Source organism: Halictus rubicundus, chromosome 12 (genome assembly GCF_050948215.1).
Source record: "Halictus rubicundus isolate RS-2024b chromosome 12, iyHalRubi1_principal, whole genome shotgun sequence".
Lineage (NCBI taxonomy): Eukaryota > Metazoa > Arthropoda > Insecta > Hymenoptera > Halictidae > Halictus > Halictus rubicundus.
This window is the reverse complement of record NC_135160.1, coordinates 14,589,129-14,610,842: the sequence shown is the minus strand read 5'-3', so window position 1 is coordinate 14,610,842 and position 21,714 is coordinate 14,589,129. Positions and strand designations below refer to the sequence as shown.

Sequence of the window (21,714 nt, the reverse complement as noted above, 5' to 3'; positions counted from 1 at the left end):
ATGCCGATGCCGATGCCGATGGGCAATCAGCTGATCGCTCTTTCATAGATTTTTGGCGTGTGTATCGGCGGCCAGCATCGCACGGCCTATTGGACATCGAATCGATAGGCCGGTAAACAGGCCTCTGAACGTGTTACGCGGATGTTACGTTTTATGGGCGAGCTATAATTACGCGGCCATTAGTGTTTAATGAAATGCGGACGAATTGCCGTCATTGTGCAATGATTCGCGCGGGTCACGCCGCTGACCGGAAACGGAGGAGATGTCGAACGCGAGCATACTCGTCGGAGATCCCAGGACGATATTTTATAGAAATATTGGACAATTGCAAACGTTCGTATCCGATTTGTAACGTGTGATTCGTGCGATTTTGAAACAGTAATCTCATAATATTAAGTCATAGTTGTGGATTGCATTTATGGCAAAAATGAGTGGATCTAACACAAAACAGTGAGAACGAAAAAGAAATTATGAGTACTGTCATATTTTTGTCTTATTAATATTGTTGAATGATTTTAAAAGTTCGTACCAGAGACAAAACTTAATGACATAGTACCCACCATATTTGGTGAATTTATTTTTTGTTAAACTGCATGGTTTTTCTCCGAAACAGATTTTGAGGTCTTTAAAAATCGAACTTTTGCAATCACCTAATATAATATTTAGTTTCAACGCGAAACGATTCGGGGAAATATTAACGGTTCTTATCTTGCTTCGAGGAGATTGAAAACTGAAATGTAATTTGTTAGTAAATTGGTTTTGGTCCTTGGAGCGTGCGGAAAATTGCATACGAGGCAACAAAATTCAATTTAACGGGTAATATTCGATCAAGACCGTAAATGTGATTGTGATGAGAAAAAGTGGCAAATTGTGAACACAAAGTTCTCGATCATTGTAACATTACGTGCGGATGTATGTTTAAAATAGATGTTTTTCTCACCGCGAATAATCAAGGGGTACCAAAAGCTGGCATAAAAGTTATCGCTGTGAGATAGAAATAACTATACTTGACTGCAGACCTCTCATCTACGGTCGTAAAAATTCAATCATCGATTTAATTGCAATGTTACTACCTCTGGTTATAGCTAAATAGCCATTTAATAAATTTCAGATAATACAGTTGGAACATAAAATTGTACTCTGTTGTATATTCCAACGTTTTATTATCAAGTCCTAATAATTACCAGTAAAAATTTCTGCGAACAGTTTACGATACTGAACAGTTATACAGCGATACAAGTCAATTTCTACTTTTTCCCCTCGCATCCTGATGAAATTGTAAATACACAAGTTCTAAATTTAATAAATGCATGATAAATTTAATGTAAATGTACAATAAACAACAAGTGTAATTAATCTCGAGGAGCGAACAATCATTACACATTGTTTCAGAATCACTTGGTAAAGAAACAAATGCAAGAATACGGTTTCTTCTTGGGCGAAGTTACGATGATGATTTCATGTTTATTCTTTCTTTGCCAACTTTACATGCACACTGACGTGTATGCATTATTTGTTTCGATATCTTGGCAGCTCGATGACTATAATATCAGGCAAAAACAATAAGCCAGGCATCAAGTTTCTCATTTGAAAGAATTACTATATTTTACAATACCTGCTGTCAACAATATCGAAAACACGCTCTACTATAATATTTCCTGAAACTCAAAAGTGGGAAAACACAGAAAAATTGTTGTTACGTTGTCTTCGTATTAAGAATTATAGGCAATTGTTCGATAGCTGCGACCAATAAACAGAAAAGAAAAATATAAAACGGTAAAACTCGACACGTTTCATTGAAAAAGCGTTTTCTGCCGGAGCACTGTCATCACGGAGTTAATTATACTTTCCTCGTGTCGATGATTTGCATACGAAAGAATCGATTCGCTGCACGCTAAATATTCATTACGCGTTTGGCTTCGAAACAGCGACAACAACGGTGTAACAACAGTTGAAAACGCTGGTGGCCGAGACTATTTCGTCGGGACGTTCGATCGCGATTACCCAAAGTGAGCATTCAAATTAATTATAGCTCCTCAGACGAACAAGTGAACGGTTTTATTATGACTGATGATGCGCGTCAGGTCTGTTTGAAGAAGAGAAAAAAACAGAGTGTGAGAGACACTAACGAGAGGATAAACTCCTCGAAAGGATTAGCACTTATTAGACTACCTAACCAGTGAGAAGTCTGCAGAAAATATTTGAGCCTGCGAGACTGTGTTTACGATTCAATGCCGTTTCCAGTTCTAACTATAGCGAGCGGGTCAATGAGTGCAGGAGACCTTGCGACCTTCTTTTTCTTCGGGCCCTAAAACCTTGCACGCGTTCCTGAAGCGGAGGCGTTAACGCTTTCAATGTCAACCCGTCAACCTCGAAGATTCCATGGAATCAAAGTAATTTGTTTCACGAAATGAACGCTGAAATTGCAAGACGATGTGCCACCACTGTTCTGCTATTAGCTTTTGTTCTTAATTTCTGAAATGGTAAGGCGGTATGCCAGCTTTTTCGATTTGGCGGGTCCTAATCGAATTTGAAAATTCATTTTCAAGTCTGGACAAATAGTTCCGTCTCCCATTTTTGAGAGACTAAATTAACACTAATTTCAGTTCTATTTATTTGTGAACGACATGTGCACGATATCTGTGAAGAATGTACTCCATAGGGAGCCCAGATTTGTAACATGATGAGGAATTAGATGTATCGGTGAGACATTAGTAACTCATTGACAAAACGATGTTATTTCTAATTATTTCTTTACGAAACTTTCACCATCGATATATCAGTATATCCATTTCTCTACTGTCTTAAATTCTGTCTACTTATTTTTGCACTAAATTCCGTTATGTTTAACCTGCTTGATTTTTTTTTATATGCACAGAGACATTAAAATTCGTCAAATCAATACAGTTGAGCGGAGAAGATTTTTACATGTTCGTGGCGATATTAATTTTGCGAGACGTGTACCGTAATGTGCACGATAACAGCAGCGATGCGCCGCGATAAGCGATCGGGCAGCATCCATTCGCGATTTCATTTCGCAACGACAACCGATAAAAATGATTAATTGCATCGAATTGATCGATGGCGGTACGAAACAGTGCAAACATCGTGACTAGTGCAAATAACGGCAGAAACATTTTCAGTGAAATAACTTTATGTTACGCAATAAAAAGATACGCGAATACAATAATAGCGGAATACTGGCAGTTACGATAGTGATTCAGTCAACGATCTATATTGGCATCGCGTGTTTATCTCTCGTTGTTGTTGTGACTAGTAAAAAAAATTGCGGCAAATAATGAACACCAGAAAATTCCAGAATCACAGTACATATTACTCATCCGATAAGCGACCTTTATCGCACCGCGGTGACTCCAGATAAAAATCTGATATCTGAAATCCAAATTATTCTCATGGATTCGCATAAGAACGCGTGAATCCATAAACAACAATATACTCGGTACGATGTTACGCGTTTTCGGTGAACAGTTTTATTTTTACTCTACAACAATCTTTAAAAGGAAATGAGATACGAAATTAATTGAAACTGAATGCTGTTTTGCTATGTTGCTTTTTTTGTTCATAGGAACCGTCGATATGTACAATTTTTTTCAATATGGACGCTTTTTATTGGGAAATCAGAACATCACTGTCCCCACTTCTTCTTCTTCATCCGAAATACGACGAAAGCATAAAATTCACAATCTGTCACGAGTTTAACTCGATATTGCAAAGAGATTGAAAAAAATTAACAAAAATTCAATATAGTTTTATGTTATTCGCGACCCACCGAAACCCTTCTTCAAAGTTTACACAAAATTTGTCACGAAAAGATTGTAATCAATATAACGAATTGTACCGTGCAAGAAAAGGATTAAAAAACGTGTCCGAGTGGTCGAGTAAGAGTTGTTTTATGGAAAAATCGTTAAGTTCGGAAACAATAGGTATCGGAACCTTCTAGAACGGTGCATTATTCATCTGATAATCTTCTGTTATCGTACCGTAGCATTTGTAGGAGAGAAATTGAATATCACGGCCGCAAAAGTAAAGCAGGAATGACCGGGTGGTTGCAGCTAGCAGTGCATTCTATGCGACTTCAAAGAAAATGCCACGAACCTCGTGCTCCGATCGATTCCGTTGCGTGCAAATACACCCACACGGAGCACGTGCGAAACGTAATACCACCCAGTCAAAACGGGCAATGTCTCCCATTGGCCCGAGATATCGGTTACATATACCCTGACTGTACTGCTGCATTATTACGTGTCGGTGTGCAAACAAATTCTTTTAGATTTTCGGGAGAAAATCTCATTCGCACACTGCGAATGCATCTATCGCGAAACATCAGCAGATGAAACACAAAATGACAGATGAATTTCATATTAGAAATCAATTTTCATTTCGCATAAAAATCCACAGTAACAGTAAACGTACCGGCACTGGTTAAATGACCGGTCTGAAATTGTTTATTTTGCAATTCTTGAGATTATAAAGAGGTTAGAGTGACTGGAAACTACACTGGATATTGCAATAATTGCAAAAGTGGAATTGCTTCATTTTCATAAGGCAACACGGATCAGCTGGTTTTAGGTTACCAGGGTTTACCGATAAAAAGTAATTACAGAAAATACTCGCTATCATAATTAACAGGTCCGTTATCAGCGTTCATTCCGACAACAGTCTTCACAGTTATAATTAGACGGTGGATTTGAATGCAAAATACGACAGCTGCATAGACTAGAATATAAAATGTTGCAAGGGATGTAGAACCCTGTATGTAGAATACTGTACCAAGGTAATCTAGATCGATTTTTCCCAGGTAGAAAACAGGCAGAAATTACAAAAGCTCGACGGGTATCCTTTCTCCTTTCTCCTTCGCTTTCCCATCATTTCTCTTCGCTTCGACTCCGTTACAGCGTCACGCGACAACAAGTACACCCCTTTGACGTTTACACGGCAAGGAACAAACAGAAGTTGTTTCCTCGAAGCACTATAAATGTCAGGAGTTCAGCTTTGAGCATAACTTTGCCCGCGATAAGGGCTGGAATATCGAAGCGCTCGATCAAAAGTGTTCTGTAGGGTCTCTCTCCTTCGATGGGCCGATCTTTAAGCGGCTTAAAAATTACTCTCCCGTGCAAATTCGATTACCGTGTCCGTTTTTCTGCCACATCGGTACTACGTTGTATGTGCATACGTACCTGCGGGCATACGTGCCTGTGTGCGCCTTGCGATAGATCCGCGCGGGCCGCTCGCAATAAGATCGATCGAGAGATCCGCCTGGAGTTCGCGTGGTTCTCGTTTTCTTAATCGGCTTACCCGCTCGGACCTCGCTCTTTTCGTGAAGTCAGCGACTGATCAAGAAAACAGACTGCTCACTAGGCTAACGGGATTGCAGGTTTCCTCTCGATTATGCAATCACGGTTTAATAATGTTTAACGCGTTCACTGCCGCGTCAGTCACGGCTGACCGACACTGACTTTTGACTAGACCTAGAAATTCGTTAAACCGAATTTTATTAGGATCTTTACAATTCGAAAGAGTTAAGAAAGCACCCCCTTGTAATACATTTTAAATTTCTAGTTTCGGTTTCATTAATTAACTCTTAACGCTCCAAGTGTGCCTCTCAGGCACCACCGATGTGCGACCGATTAATATAAATATTGTGATCAAAATTATATTACTTCCGAAATGAATAAAGATTGTTTCGAACGACTTTAATATTATTATTTACATGTCATTGTAGCATTTAAAATCCGACACTTATAAACTTGCAAATCGAAGTATGATGAGAATAAGTTAGAGTTGCCGGTATATTCACAATTAAAAGTCGGAGCGTTAAATTACAGTAAAGTCCTGATCCAAGTCCAATCCTCGGGTCCGTGTTGTGACACAGATCGTGTAGGGTTACTATGTACTTTCTTGTGACCGCGTCCGACGTGGGAAAGGACAGTTCAAGTTATATGACAGAAAAATGCTACAAATAAGTTGGTGAGTCCCATAAAAAAATAAACAAGTTTTGCAAATATTTTTTAGTTATTTCAACATTCCTATAAAAATGCGAAAGGTTTGCCCGACGGAAGAACCGTATATGTTTCGATTGACACAAATCGTCTGCATTCATTCTTCCGCGAACATTAATACCCCCGGTTTATTATTATTGTACGTTCTGAATCTCGTTACCGTATCGGATAAGACGGATTACGATATTGCATAATTAATCAGAGTATTAGCGTGCGACTCGCCTTATCTGAAATCGCTGAACAATATAATGTAAGCGTTCATCCGTCCGATATAAAATCTATCTGTGGGTTAAAGAACAACAAATCGAGAACAAAGATACTCGCGGCACGTAAGTTTACTCGAGCATATCGATATTTAACGTTCGGCAAAGGAGCGTGCAATAATTAGCAGATAATACCAGAATTTCGAATCGAAATTCAATTCGCCCCAACGAATCCCACACGCGCATAATGTTGCTTTTTATTCGAGACTTTATATAGACGAGATCGACGGCAGACGTTGCGTTGCAAAGTGCATTCTCGCTTAGTGACGACGAAAATAAACGACTACGGTGTGCGGGCGCAAAAATAGCGATAATCGCAGTAATATTAACACGTTGACTATTTGTCCAGGTTTTAAAATGAATTTTTACGTTAATATATTCATTGTAACAAATTTGATTAGGATCTGTAAAATACAAGAAAGTTGGAGGATTACTCAATAGCACACATTTAATTTTTTTCCATTTTTATTTCATTAACACTAGATTTACGAGACCCGTCAAAATGACGGACTCGATATTTTTAAATTTACAATTATTAAGAGTGCGAGGACGCACTTGAGAAGAATTGTTCAATAGATTCGTTTTTACAACGCAATGTAAAATAGTCACTTTTAGTGTTCCTTAAACCTAGTGTTAAATAACTTACTTTGATTTTATGAAACTTTTAAGGTTTCTAGTTTGCCAGTCAAAGTGTTAAATAACAGCGAAAAGGAAAATCCTCGTTTCTCGAATCATTTTCCTACTTGTCTCACCCCCACCCCCGCAGCTCTATCAATAGATTTATTTTTTCAATCGTTTTTAAATAAATCTCGACACAAGATCACACGTTCCGTTGATAAAACTGATATATTTAAGGTAAAATTAAAAAATTCGAGTGAAAGACCGCTGAGCTAAGATCGTTAGCGTTCCTCCAAATATTTACTTGCTAGGATACCGAGAAGCTTTGGTGTTGATACAATTTCAGAGAAACTTGCACTATGTACATACCTACCAGTTCCGTTCAATCACACTTTCACGGAATTAAGTTTTCATAGTGCAGCTATGCCGGTAAACTTTCTAAGCTTCAAGGCCGCGTTCGCGGTACTCGATTGTTTTCGCGAAGCGGTTGACACTGTGCAACTGTATAAATTTAGACTATTTTCTCGAACAGGTGCTTCACCGAACTGACGCCTCGCGAAAACATTCGCGGACATAGCGCCTCGATCATTCTCACCGCGATGCCCGTATAACGCCCACCTAACAGCGGTAAGAATCTACATGCGCGCGTGACATAGATAATTTCTTATCGGTTTGAACACAATCTTCTTGACCCGTTGTTACTTTTTGCACAGCTATTCTATCGATCAGGACAGAAAGAAAATTGATGCTCCCCTTTTCTGAAAATTTTTCAATGTCTCCTTGGATTTTCGCGACTTTGTTTCACTTGAGAATTTGATGAAGTTTCCACGGAAAGACGTGAACACTATTTAGTCGATTCTATTTAAATTTTTATTATCTTTATTATTATATAGAAATTATTTAGTATTTTAGCATTTTTGCGTTACAAGGAAATTAGTTGTGTTGTCGAAACTTGAGTTAATTGTAACGGTTCAAGCACTTCATAAGAAATTAACGATAACTTATTGCGCAATCTCGTTACGCTCTTTTAATAAATAAAGTTATTCGTATTAAATTATTACGGAAGCGGATAAACGATTAAAATATCCGAATGAAATGAAAAGTGTACGCTGAAAGCAATTAGAAACTTTCCACTTCGTTTCTCTGGTTGTGTCAGATATGATATCACGAGGTATCCAATCATACAGCCGGGCTGCTATCTGTGGATAGAATATTTAATTTGTAATATGTACTTTTCAACAAACTAAAGCTAAAGGGCGATACTTCGTAACGATTATTTATCAATACAATTCGTACGAAGATAACCCGTGCACTACCTTTGTCTCGGAAGAAAAAGTTGAAAAGTTTAGCATTGAATGCTGAGCGTCACGTAACATCGAGAAAATTTAAAAGGGAAACGTCTTCCTAATAAAAAGTTGCTTGCAATAAATAACGAGGAGACCGTTTACTGGGAAGAATTTACTCACATAGAAAGAGTAACCACGTTTACGCGAATACAGGTCAGAAACTGTTACATCTCGTCAAGTTAACTTTGCGTTATAGTTGCACGCTCCTGTTACAAATGGACAAGCATCCGGTCCGCAAGCATAATCGATACTAAAGCGAGTCCGTGAGGTAAACCACCCGATCGTTGGCACTCTACCAACGATTGGCTCATGTGTTTATTAACACGCGATAAAAGAATGTGTAATGCGCATCTAAACCATTCCATAACGCAATTATACCGAGTAGAGAGCTTCACGGTTTGAATGCCAATCGGTTCTCAGGATTCATCATTGTTATCTCGGAAAGCTGTGCATTCATTTCTCTACCGAATCGAACACAAACAACGCGTGTATATTATTATTCTGCCCACCTTCCATTTACGTTTCAACAAAATATTCAGCCAGCTTCCAATCAATCCTCGCGCTACGAAATTAGCAAGTATAAATATAAACAAATATTTTGCTCACATTACAAGCATTTCAACTATGCATACCTTACGATAGATGCAAATAGAACAGAGTTATTCGTTCTATACAGAAATAAATACTGCAAACGCTAAGAACATCTATTATAGATTATTATTTAAAAAATTTTTTTTAAATTCGTTTTCACAAAACGAGCCATGAAATTTAGAATTTGCGCGAAGATCGGTAAGCGTGTAAAATTACAAATTTATCGCTTACCATTTTCGAATAAAAATTTCCCACCCGTCGCGCTGGAATAGCCCCTTGATGATTTGTGTACGCGGAAAGTGGGAAAACTTATTCCTTCTAGATCCCGTTGTTACGTCACTCGGTTGCGCGAAGAACGCGAGGTAACATAACACGCAATACAACGTCAACACCCGGTGGCTGCACCGATGTTACGAGACGATATTCCGATTTCGATTAGAGTCGCGCGCTAGAATCGGCCCGGTCACGCACGCGACCGAACCTGCTCGTCGTTCACGTGCTTCCTCCCCAATCGCAAATATTTAGGGACGAATGGAAGGGGATCGAGACAACGCTCGCTCGAATTATGACGAAATCGTCGCGGAACGGACGTAAAACTCTCCGCGCCGCGCCGCGCCGCGTGCGATCGTGCGATCGTGCGCTCGTGAAAACATTTATACGACTTTTAAGACGCGCGAAAGTGCGGAACAACGCGCAAATTTCGACACCCGGTGTCGCTTGCGCAATCCAACACAGGCTCGTAACGTTCGCGAATCGGCCAGTTCAACCATAACTTCTTCTTCGCGGGATGTTTGCGAACGCGGTAGGTCCACGGCTCTTATGCCGAAGATGTCCAACTGCGATGAGACATTCTCGAATTCGAGCTTTTTCACCTATATTTGGGTGACGGAATGATTTGTTCAGGTTTTAAAATGAACTTTTACGTTGATATATTCATTGTACTAAACTTGATTAAGATCTGTAGCATGCAAGAAAGTTGGAGGATTACTCAGTACCGTACATTTAATTTTTTGCAATTTTTATTTCATTAAATAACTTACTTTGAGTTTATGGAATTTTTGGGGTTCCTAGTTGGACGCTCAAAGTGTTAAGTGGACATTCTTAAGAATCGGATAACTTTTTTAAAATTGGTCCAAATGAGTTCAATTTTTTTTTAGATGTTAGACCGATTAGTTTGCTATACAATGAGTAAAAAAAAAAATTTGTTTAGATTGCAATTGGTTGGAATGATAAAACAAATGAAAATATGATGATTTTTCAAATGCGTTTTGTAGATTACGGTAACTTATATGCATACTGAAAATTTCATCGAAATCGGTCAACTTTGCAATGAGCTACAAACGTTTCAAGATGAGAGCTAAAGGGTGAAAGTCGCCCTTAGTGAATTTCGCCCTTATGTGATCATCTTGAAACGTTTGTAGCTCATTGCAACGTTGACCGATATCAATGAAATTTTCAGTATGTATGTAAGTTAGCGGAATCTAGAAAACACATTTCTTAAATGATCGTTGAAGGCTCAGATAAAAAAGTTGAGAAATCATCATTTTTTCATTTTTTTATCATTTCAACCAATTGCAATCAGAAGAAATTTTGTTTCCTCATTCTCTAGCAAACTAGACGGTCTAACTTCTACAAAAATTCAAGTCATTTGGACCAACTATATAAAAGTTATGCGATTCTTAAGAGTGTCCACTTAATATCGTCCCCGACTGTATGAACTTTTGGAACTTCTAATAACAATAAACAGCGGATACTATGAGCTTGTGGCAAAAATCAGGTGGTGTCTTAACACTGCAACTTCTGTTTTTTTTCTGAATGGTGAGTATTGAAAATATTTTATAGTGTCTACTAATTTTTCCAGAAACGAAGACGACCTTTAATTCTTTTTTCAACGGAATGCTCTTTTTGCGCCTTATGAACGCGCGTGGAGAGAATTCATCCAAGCGGTATGCATGCGTAATGACCATCAAGATCGTGTAAGGTCGGTAATGAAAGAAATATTTCATACCAATAGGCTCGCGAGTGTTTCTTGACGGGACTATACTTGAAACTTCTGTTAATGTTAGAGATATCGATAAACACGCTCGCGTTATTCTTGTTTCTAGGAAATCATACTGAACATCTAGTGCAGGCGGCCCGTCAAGAAACACTTGTAAATACATTGCTATGAAATATTTCTTTCATTTCTGACCTTCTACAACCTTCGCTGCACTCTATACCACTTGGACGAATTCTTCTTGTTCGATGGATATCGACTTTTTCTCTTTCTCGTTTCAGTTTTGCTTCTTGCTTCTACAATGACTAGGCGCCAAATTACTGTGGGGGCAAAAAAGAGATATATTTAACTGATTTTAATGAAAACAAATTTAATATCTCTTTTACAATGTGGGCAGAGTAATTGGTACCCCCACACTGTTTAAAGTAAGAAATTCTGCTTGGCTCTAGTTTGCCACAATGAATGCGAATCATTTTTATTTTCCGTCTATATCTGGCCAATTCAACCTTGACATAAATGATTCTTAGATTTAGGCTTTTGAGAAATGGAACGCACAGGGACGATGAAGGGGAAAGTAAAAAAATATTCATAAGAAAGTGTGAAGGGTCGAAGCTGACTGTCATTAATAATTCTGACTCTCGACGGTAATGGTGTGACGACGGAGCAATTATGGGAGGCTATAATCAAATATACACCGTTCGCAGACTCTGCAGGTGTCCTTGAGACTTGGAATCGTTTCGAGCTGTCCAGCAATCGTAGGAATCGCTGGTATAACAAATTACGTTGGTTCCATACATTTTATCCGACAGCTGTACAAAAGAATACTAACTTGGAAAGAGATTGCACGGTGCTAGACGCAGTGTCAATTACTTAGTAGAACCTCTATTCACGGACCCACCGAGTTTACTACCTCGCTGCATCATCGACTACACAACCGGCAACTGTACTAAACTATAGCTCTTCGCTCTCACTGCGAAGTTAAACAAAATCATTAAGAAAATTGTCCGACTGTTTACCACGTGTCACATTTCACGACTGCTTCGCAATTGCTTCGTTTTGAGAGTTACAAATCATTTTTTAAATGAACCCCAGTGCTCATACAGTACTAGAAAAATTATCTTACCCAGTAGATAAATTGTTTCTAAAGTAAAAGAATTCCATTTTTTGTTTCAGGCCACCATTTTTCCACTAATACTATTTATTTACATTTATTAATCTTTCTACGTGCGCTATGACATATCGATGTTGCACACAGATCCCGTATCTGATTCGTCACTTATAGATTAGCGTTTGAAACATAAGATTTCAGCGAGATCAAAAGCGTGCGATAGGATTGTCTTTTGTCAGCGGTCATCCGTCATCAGATTGTTCGCTATCGCGTATAAATCGTATCATAACAGATTTATGATCAATCGTTGAGGCTCGTAACCTATTACGACCGAGGCTCCGGATACTTAACCGTGAAAGAATAACACAGACGAAAATAGATCGGTGTTTTATTTAAACTTGTTTGCAAACAGTCGGTCTGTTCAACTTGTTCCACAATGTATGAGATTATTTCGGGGATTTATCCTACTGGAATATCAAACTGCAACTGTTTAATTATAGAAAATCGATCGTTTCCACCGTTCATTTCTATATTGAATATAGAGATTGCTTTTTAAGATCCACAATTTGGTACTAAGGATTTCTTAAAAAAAAAAAATTATGTGACAACAACAACTATGAGTCGACGTAGTTGAACTATTTATTTTGGGATAAATATTTCAAAGGGAATTATTAGCTCTTTTCTAATGTAGATAGCAGAATTATTGAGAAGTTTGCTACATCGATTTCCAATAGATAAAGCGTTAGCATTCGAAGTGATCATACCTCAGCATCTAAAGCATAATTTTCCAACGTGGGCGCTGAGAAGATGCGGAGGCGTCGGGGAACTAGTGCGCAATAAAAACGCGCTGGAAAAATTTGATCTCCTAAACGTTTGTTAAACAAACGCTTAAACAGTCATTTCATTTTACAAGCATGACAGCGAGGCAATCATTTATCACACAGACTCCCAGCGTGAACGTTCAGGGTACACTAACATTTCAGTTTTTCTGTTATTTCCTTTTCTTTTGCTTTGATCTAATTCTATAAGGTTCAAGAATTAGGCGAATAACTAACCTTGGAAAGTTTAACAATCGCAACAGCTCATCTAAGAGGAGCATCATTTAATTATTTAAATAGCGAAAACCTTAAGGTTTGTTCGTTTTGCCACTTATCATAATTAGATCTAGCAATTACATTAAAAAAATGGGTTTGCTCTTAACCAATTACACGTTTGCGTGACTTTTCCGTAAATTCGTGAATCGACTCTGCAGTCAAAGAGCAGTATTTCCATAAACATAACACTCCCTCAACACATAAAAAGTGACTTTGCAAATTCTCTTCAACATTTTTCTCATTAGAACTAGAGAGACGAAACTGGAACAATTTTTCTAACCGAAACACGCATCTTTCCATAATTTCTGCTTCGCGACGCGTTGCAATCCGGCAATGTTACATTACCTTTTAATAAACATAACGTTATTGTTGTGTCCTAACAGTGCTTAATAGTATTAGAGAGCCGTTCAGATAAGGAAGTCGCATCTGGAGCTTTATGACACGTCAGTCGCTATTAAGCTGCCAGTCAGAACCCTAAAACCGTACGAGTTTATCAAAAACGTGCAGCGATAAATCCATTTCTAACGGCCTGATCCAATGTTTAATTAGATGACAGCTGAAAATACCGTCTGTGCAAAGTGAAAAGTGGCACATTTGCGATGCAACAAGCGCACAATACTTTTGATAATCTACGAAAAATCTATAAACTAGCAATTAGCAAAAGAATTAGCCACGCATGATTAAAGTTTTCTTTCGGAAGTATTTCGTACGCGAGTAGACACCTAATCAATTTTCGATTCGGGTCAAATTAACGAGAAGAGTGCGTTGCTGAGCGAGGAGCACGGGTTAAGCCATTATCGTGAAAACAATTGAAAATTGACAGGATCGAATTAAAGGGCAAAAAGAAACGGAATAGAATGATTACAACTGTTACGATCCGGGAGAGAGAGAGAGAGAGAGAGAGAGAGAAAAGTTTAATTACGTAGGCCGAGAGTCGTAAAAGGTAGAAGCGGACGCGAAGGGTTAAACTGTTTGATACAAGTCTCGTGGAATGTTGAGAGCTGATTAACGAGTTAAAAAGAATCCAACGGTGTCCAACCCTAGAACCACGAGAGATTAGAGTTTCGTCCCGTCTCGTTCTACCTATACACGAAAGTCCCTGAAACGAGAACTGCCTACTTCCGAGTAATAAAGCCCAATGCCGTAATCATCGTGATTTAACGACACCGACCCAACTGATGCGGAGGGTCGGTCGTGCGATCGTGCGAATCGTTTTTCCAAGCCAAGCTATCGTATCTTGCTACGTTCTCTTGTACATAAGTCGATCGTTTAGACTTTGGAACCCGGCTCTCTCTCTCTCTCTCTCTCTCTCTCTCTCTCTCTCTCTCTCTCTGTGTGTCTCTTTTGTCGTTGCAAATGCCAACGAATGATAAAGGGAAACACGCTGGTGCTGTACGTGTGTCGCGCCTCCGATTCTCTCCTCGACACCGAGTTTTTCTGCTTTCCACCTATCTAGTCGAACACCGAGAAAGTTATGGTACTTTTTAGTATGGGTTCCGTTTAGAAAGTGAACGGTGGAATTTTTATAAACAAAAACGTCCGGACATTAGAAACGCTGATAGAAGAACCGGACGAAGAAGAGTTCTTAAACTAAAAGTTTTAGTTTCAGGACGATATTAAAATATTGTGATAATATTGCGATCAAATATTCTTGAGCGGTAGTGTAAATATTGAAAGGGGTTGTTGTTAGTCATTCTCACGGAATCGTTATCACCTCGCGCACTGATGACTGCATGCCAGCTATTGAACTGTGCGCAGATAAGACACGCTCGAATGTTACCGCCGCTCGGTTTTAATTTGCGAGATATTTACGAAAAATTCCGGATATCCGGTACAGTATACTCTCCGTAACCGTCGCAAAGGTCTCTACCGTAACTGTGAAAATTTTATCCCCACCACTGACCCCTTGATTACGCGTTTGAATTTGAAGTAACTGGTTTTCGTATGCAATAGAATTGAAGTTACCCTTCTTAGATTTTTCTTTCGAGGCAATTTTGCTTTTCGAGACAGCGGCGAAGATAACGTAAAGTTAGCGTGAAGCACGTTCGTTTAAAAATTAAAAGCTAAACGAACTCGTCCGTCTAACTGGAAAACCCAAATGTAATCTTGCAATCTGTGCCGCTAATGAATAATAAAAAGTAATTAGCCGCTTCGGTTCTAGCGTGCCTTGCTCGCGATCTTATCTTTATTGTTCTTTACGGTGTGTAATTAAGGAATCACGGGAAAGGAAGGAATTAAACACTTTTCGGTATTATTGAATAATTGCTCAGTCAGAGGTGTGGCACGTGAAATGTACACGGTTACATGCTACACGACATTTAAATCCGAGATATCGCTTATTTTCGGAGTCCTCGTATGGACACAAGATCCGAGATAAAAAAAAGGAGCGAAAACAAGCACGTTCTTCTTTTAACAAACTTTTTATCACACTTGTTAATTGAATGTTTAAACGAACGTATATTCCAGGCTGTGTCGTATATGCTAATGCATCAATTAGTGGACTAAGAAACTTCAGCAATACATTATTTAATAGTTTAAAAAATCCAGGGATTTCGTAATCAGTTTTCTAAATGTTGAGCAAAAACCAAAAGCATTCGGTAAACAAATTCGAGGTCACTGTTCAAGAGGAGAATTTTAAACCTCTTTCAAGATAAGACACAGTCATCAATAGACATATTAATTAGATGTATGCAATTAATCCGTTCAGCGATTAGATTACCAATTTTCATTGGACGCTTCGAGGGGTAGCATTAGCTTCGATAAGGGGATCAATGCGTTCCGAAGTTGACTTCAGAATAGGGACGCGTGAGAGTCGAAAATGGACAAAGGTATCATCCGGCTGTGATTGCAACGGTCTATAGAAATCAAGTCGAAAGCCTGAGGATTAAGTGATACCTGTACAAACGATATTCGGTGCGTACATAATCGTTTCACTGTATTTCATCGGTATTCGATTCTTTCCCATTCCGTCGCGTGTTTGCGAACGCACTCGACGAGCGATAATCGAGCAGATACGAGACCGTATCGAAAGCCTGCGACATCCATTTTCCGTGAGCAACTCTTAACCCAAATTCCGAATATGGGTCATCCTGGCCGTGCGCACCGGTTCGAAACAGGTCAAAAGGTACTCGACGCGTCCGATCGATGCGCACCTTAATCCATCAATTACCGGTTACTTAACACTTTACACCAATTTTCTAATAACCTTTTCGAAACCAAAGATCGCCAGTCGAGGGGCTGTCGATAAATCGTTGAAAAACCACTGCAATTCATAACCCAACCAATTTTTAGAATTAGTATAACGTAACAACTTCTTCCGAAATTATTATTTAACCCCTTGCCCTACAATATCGAGTCAGACTCGCGATGAACATTCTGAACAGAGTCTAATAAATATGTATGTTATTCATTTCCTTTAAACCGAAATAACATTCTATTTTGTTGTAGTTGATATATATATCCTTTGGAGAAAAAGGCATATAATGAATATTATCTTTTCTTTTCTATGAAATTCTGAACGATGAAGAATTTCTAGTCATTATAATCACAAATTAAATAGTAGCGCAAGGGGTTAAGGGGGTTTAGTCAATTTAGGAATTAGAAAATTCTGGTTCGAGAAGAAAAAAGATTGTTCGTTTCAGACGTTTCAATTTTTGGTCCGCAATGGCGGCCACCCATCGATGTATCGATAAAAGACCGTTTGGAAAACGGCTATGGCGAATAATTCTGCCATTTTTTAAATAGTTTCATCAGAAGAAAATGGAGAATAAAGTCTAGAGATTTATTTGTATTAGCGTAAAACCCGGCATTTCTCGCATAGGAGATTTTTAGTCAAGGTGGTCTTCCCTCTCGAAAGAGAATTATCGAGTTCTTTTACAATGTAAAGCTCGGTCATTAAAAAGCCGATTAACAGGCATATCCGGTAGGTGTTAAAAGTTCGACCGCAGTGTGTATCACCGTCGCTGGTGACTCAGGCGAATTGCGAAATTCAATATGATTGTACAGTCTTCGTGAAATCCGTAAGATCGCGTAACTTTCGCGGAAAAACCGAAACGGAGTTCGCGGGGTGTCGACCGTACAGTTTCGTTCGATTCGTTCGGCACGCAACGCCCCGTATCGTTCGCGATATTCGGAATGAAAGTGCACGCCTTAATTAAAATTGTGCAATCCGCGGAGAATTACATAAATACAGAAAAGAGTAACGGATACGAGGGAAGCGAAATTCACGCTTCTCGCGTTGCAGCGGTTCCCAATCTTTCCTGCCCCCGGAAAACTCCTCGAGATTGCGCAATTAATTGAACTACGTGTGTTTGTTAGATTTTTTAACAGTTCTAGAGGGAAGCTATTCCCGGAGAAATACTTGTAAATGAAATTTTCCACCTTCCAATACCACTTTCTGGCATTTTCAATATCTTTCGAGGCTGTTAGCAAAATTAGAAAAGAAGTTGAAACTTCCTTAAGACTCCTGCGAGATTTTATGCATTTATGGCAAACACGAATGCTGAAAATATGGAGGACATCGAAAGGAGGAAATGTATTGTCCTGTTGTATTCTGCTTATTCAAATTATTAAGAGAAGGAATACGCTTTGTGCTTGAATCCTGCTTATCGTAATTGGTGCAGACAATTTTTACTTTGCATAAAGATCGGCTGACCGTTAGTCTCTTTAAAGCTAATGTCGTGTCAAGTTTCAAGGTCGTTTAAAAGAATTATTAGACTGCGGATTGTATGCATTTATAAGAAGAGTATTGTCATGCAATTTTCAACAGGTAAAAATTGTTTAAAAAACTAATACGTTCGTGTTCGAACCCTGCTTCTTGTAATTGGCGCAGACAATTTTTATTTTGCATAAAGAGTTCCAAACATTAATAACAAACATTATTTTCAGCGTATTTTTTTTACAGTTTTTGTCTTTCGACACTTTTCAATCAATGCAAAATGATTTCCATTCAGCGTCTAACGTTTTACAAAATTAGACCACCACAATTGTTCTTTTTAGAACAAACCGCATTCGTCAAGCGAACTTTTGTGGAGTTATTTGTTAGAACGTGAACGATCCGCGCGGCTAATTCCCGAGAGCATGATTCCTCGTTAACTGTTGTATATAAACACGATCAAAGTGCCGTAATTTCGAAGTTTTTCCATCGCGTATTAAAGCGCTGAACAATGACCGAGCACGTCACGCCAGATAAGTTTGGTGCATTTCGTGCTGAATAACTAAATGTGTGCGTAAACACGGGCAAATTATGTCTTACTCGGAGTTGCATCAGACACCACGTTATTATACTTCATAGGCTTCTTACCCGCCCGTTCCAAACGATTCTTAAATTTCCTTTTATGTAAGGGTTTTCTTATAGCGATAACCTCAACAAGGGACGCTACGAAAGACAATAGCACAATATGACACAATGAGACCGACTTACTCGCGCTTTCTTTTCGAGAAGATCGATTTTATTTTCTTCGTATATCTTCTACCTTGCTACAATACTACCCGGTCGCAAGAAAATAGTAAATATAGTAAATATATTAAAAGAATTTAAGAACGTCAACCGTACCAGTGTCAGCTCATTAAAATTATTAACACTAGATTTACGGAACCCGTCAAATTTAATATTATTAAGATTCTAAGGACGCATACATAAGAAATTATTTGGCAAATTTATTTCTTTGGGTATATATTATTTTAAAAATATTGCTAAAAATGTGGGTAGCACGTTCTTGTTATTTTTATGAAGTAATGAAAAATAGTCGCTTTTAGTGCTCCGTAAACCTAGTGCTAAAAGAAAAAAGAAAGTCCTATTTGGCTCCTGTTTTGTGCAATTAATGCAAATACCAAGACAGTCTTTATTTTGCATAAAGGTTCGCGTTTATTAGTCATATTTGCTCCAATGATTTATGTCTCTGTTTAATACAGAACTATTGTTAAGAACATAAATCTGCGATCATGCTCGCAGATAGCGCACAGTGAGAGCTGCTGCGCGAAGACATAATCAAACAAACGCATGTCCACCAGGTTCGCGAGCCCGACTGTCGGGGAAAGCAAATCTTGACAAAAATTGTACTCTGCATTGTCCGTTATGAAATAATTTATTATCTTACAGGTGGTTAGTCTTCACCATATTGTAGAACGGTGCATTAACCAAATTACAGTGCATCGTGTAACGTTAATAAATTAGTGGGCAGTTCTAGGAAATACATTTCCGTAATTAATGTTTTATAGCGTGCCAGGAAATCGTACGTAAAGACACGAAAGAACGCCAATTTCTTCGGTAGAGCAGTTTCTGCACGTCTCCGTTTATCCGTAGTGGTTCTCAAACTTTTATTTTGCTGAAACACCGATTTCTAGAAAGACTCGGATCAACGGAATATTAACGAAATAACAATGGAAACACTCTGTATTTCTCTTCGGTTTGTTTTCAAGTTTCGCCGCCATTTGGTCCCAATTTCGCCCTATAAAAATAACACGACTGCGTAAAAGCCATATCGCAAACTATAGTCGGTCGATTTTCTTTACTTTCTGTCTGAGCAAAAACTGTTATCCCTCTGTGTTCTAAAACCTAAAATTGCACGCGTACAGAATTTCGAGGGTGACGGAGTTTCTCTTGCCGAGCGAAATGCTCGCATTGGCACTAACGTTCACGTGCGAAAACATTTGGCAGGCAGCGAGTTGCGTGGCAAAATTATTCGACAAATTTGTTTCGCTAGCGTCTCTCTACTATTTCTTCGATCGTGTGTACAATATATTTACACAACAACGCGACCACGCGACAACTGCGAGTTTCTATTTCAGCATTTTGGAACTACAGTTCGCGTGGATTATCGAAACACGCTCGCGGCAACAACCACACCAGTCTATTTAAAAGTTTTTACCTGCCCACCATTTCCGCCTTTGCTCGAAACAAACGGCAGAACGTATTCGATCGAATAAATCATCACGATTATGTATTCGCATATTTAACGTGGAAAATATTTTCTACATTCGACCGACAAAAGCAGATGAAATGATCGAATTTGCCAAGAAGGCCTTTATCACCAAACTTATTTTTTTTTTTTTTATTATATTTAAGTACAAAAATGACTACAAGTAAAAGAACTTCATATTTCAGCATTATAAGAAAAAATAAATTGAGCGTATATATACGCTCCGGTGATAGTGACCAGGAAAATTGAGCGTATATATACGCTAATCATGCAAACGGGTTAAGAAAGTATTATGAGTTTATTTAGCAATTTTTAAAAGATATTGCAGTTCTTGTAAACTCATTAATATCACCGTTGTTTCGAATTGAGTAATCGTACGACGATTTTGATACTATCGGTCAAACTAGACCCGGGCACCGACACCATTTCGTTCTATGACCTTCTTGCATTTGCTCGGAAAGTTCAATATACTTTGTCTACGTATAAAATGTTCGTGTCTACTTGTTAAAAAATCGACAGGGGCACGAAATTATTATTGTTACAAGTGGAAGCGAGAAAATTCATCGAGGCCCAGGTAAAACCGTGGTAAAAAAGGAATAGAAATGGCGGATTCGCGGTGACACGGTAGCCGAACCGAGGCAAGGGCTAGAAGCTGGTCCGCGAATGTAACCTAGAAATTCGCGGATTCAATTCGCGCAGAGGCGTGTTAAAGTAATCGAGGCTGAGCCACCGGACGGACGGACCGGCTATAACCTGCACGTTTAAGAATTTTGCCATCTGAAAATAGACTAATTGACTTATGTAATTCGGCGAAACGCGTGGTGCCTCGGTTTTCAAGCGGCAAACGAAAAACCGCCTCGGTCTCCACGACGACGACCGCTCGTCGTGATCATCGACGAGCACGCGTTCGCAAGGAGGATCTTTGATCTCGCGCCGGGTGACGAAGCGCAGATCCGCGAGCGCAAATGCGCGCCCTTATCGCGTCCGTTATCGTCCTCTCTCGGGAAAATAAGCGATGCACGGTGTAACTGCGAAACCAGCGCGAAATCATTCGCGGCAGTCGACGCGTACAATTCCGAAAGACACACACACACACGGAGACACACACCGGTCCGATCGTCGTCCAGCGGATTAACCTTCGCAGAGATTTCAGAGAGACCGATCCTCTCGAGTGTCCGAGCCTGGGAGGATCCCACTCGACATGGCTCGACGTTTATTGCACGCCCGTAAATCAACTCCGGGTCGAGTGTCCGCGGATTTGTGCACAGGCAAAACGAATCAATTTCGCAAGAACCCCGGGCCTACACGCGCGCACACACCTTGGAGAAACTGTGCGAGGAAAAACGGTGTTCGCGAGTGGTGTCGCCGGGATGGGAAAATTGGTGGTTGGGCGGAGCCAAGTTACCGAATTTTCGTGGCCAGAAAAGCGCAGGCGATATCGAGTCCTCCCGGGGCTTAACTCCGGCCCTCAGATCAATATTAATACGTGCCACCGGTGAGAGGGCGAACGAACCAGCGAACAGGTCGGAGTCACGGGTGGTCGGGGTACGAGTAAAGGAGGAGCGGAGTAAATTCTGTTACATATATGTATGTATGTATCCGTCGAGGTGTCGATCGCCTCTCGAAAACGTGCACAGGCCAGACAGTTGCATGGATGATGCGATAGGGACGTAAGATAGCGGGCAAGAGGGACCAAGAGGCTAGAGGCTAGGGAGCGAGAGGATCGAGAGAGGACACACACTGGTTAGATAAATGTGT

The 21,714-nt window shown here is 39.4% G+C and overlaps 1 protein-coding gene and 1 long non-coding RNA gene across 5 annotated transcripts in view; both read right to left on the bottom strand.

Moving 5' to 3' along the window:
- Nucleotides 1-21,714, bottom strand: part of Sky (GTPase-activating protein skywalker) — a 42,623-nt gene that overhangs the window by 20,355 nt on the left and 554 nt on the right. The gene's annotated exons all lie outside the window — the stretch shown is intronic.
- Nucleotides 7,041-8,589, bottom strand: LOC143359727 (uncharacterized). Its single transcript, XR_013083158.1, has 3 exons — nucleotides 8,368-8,589; nucleotides 8,218-8,305; nucleotides 7,041-8,100 (listed from the first exon to the last, which is right to left on the bottom strand). It is a non-coding gene; the product is annotated as an uncharacterized LOC143359727 (long non-coding RNA).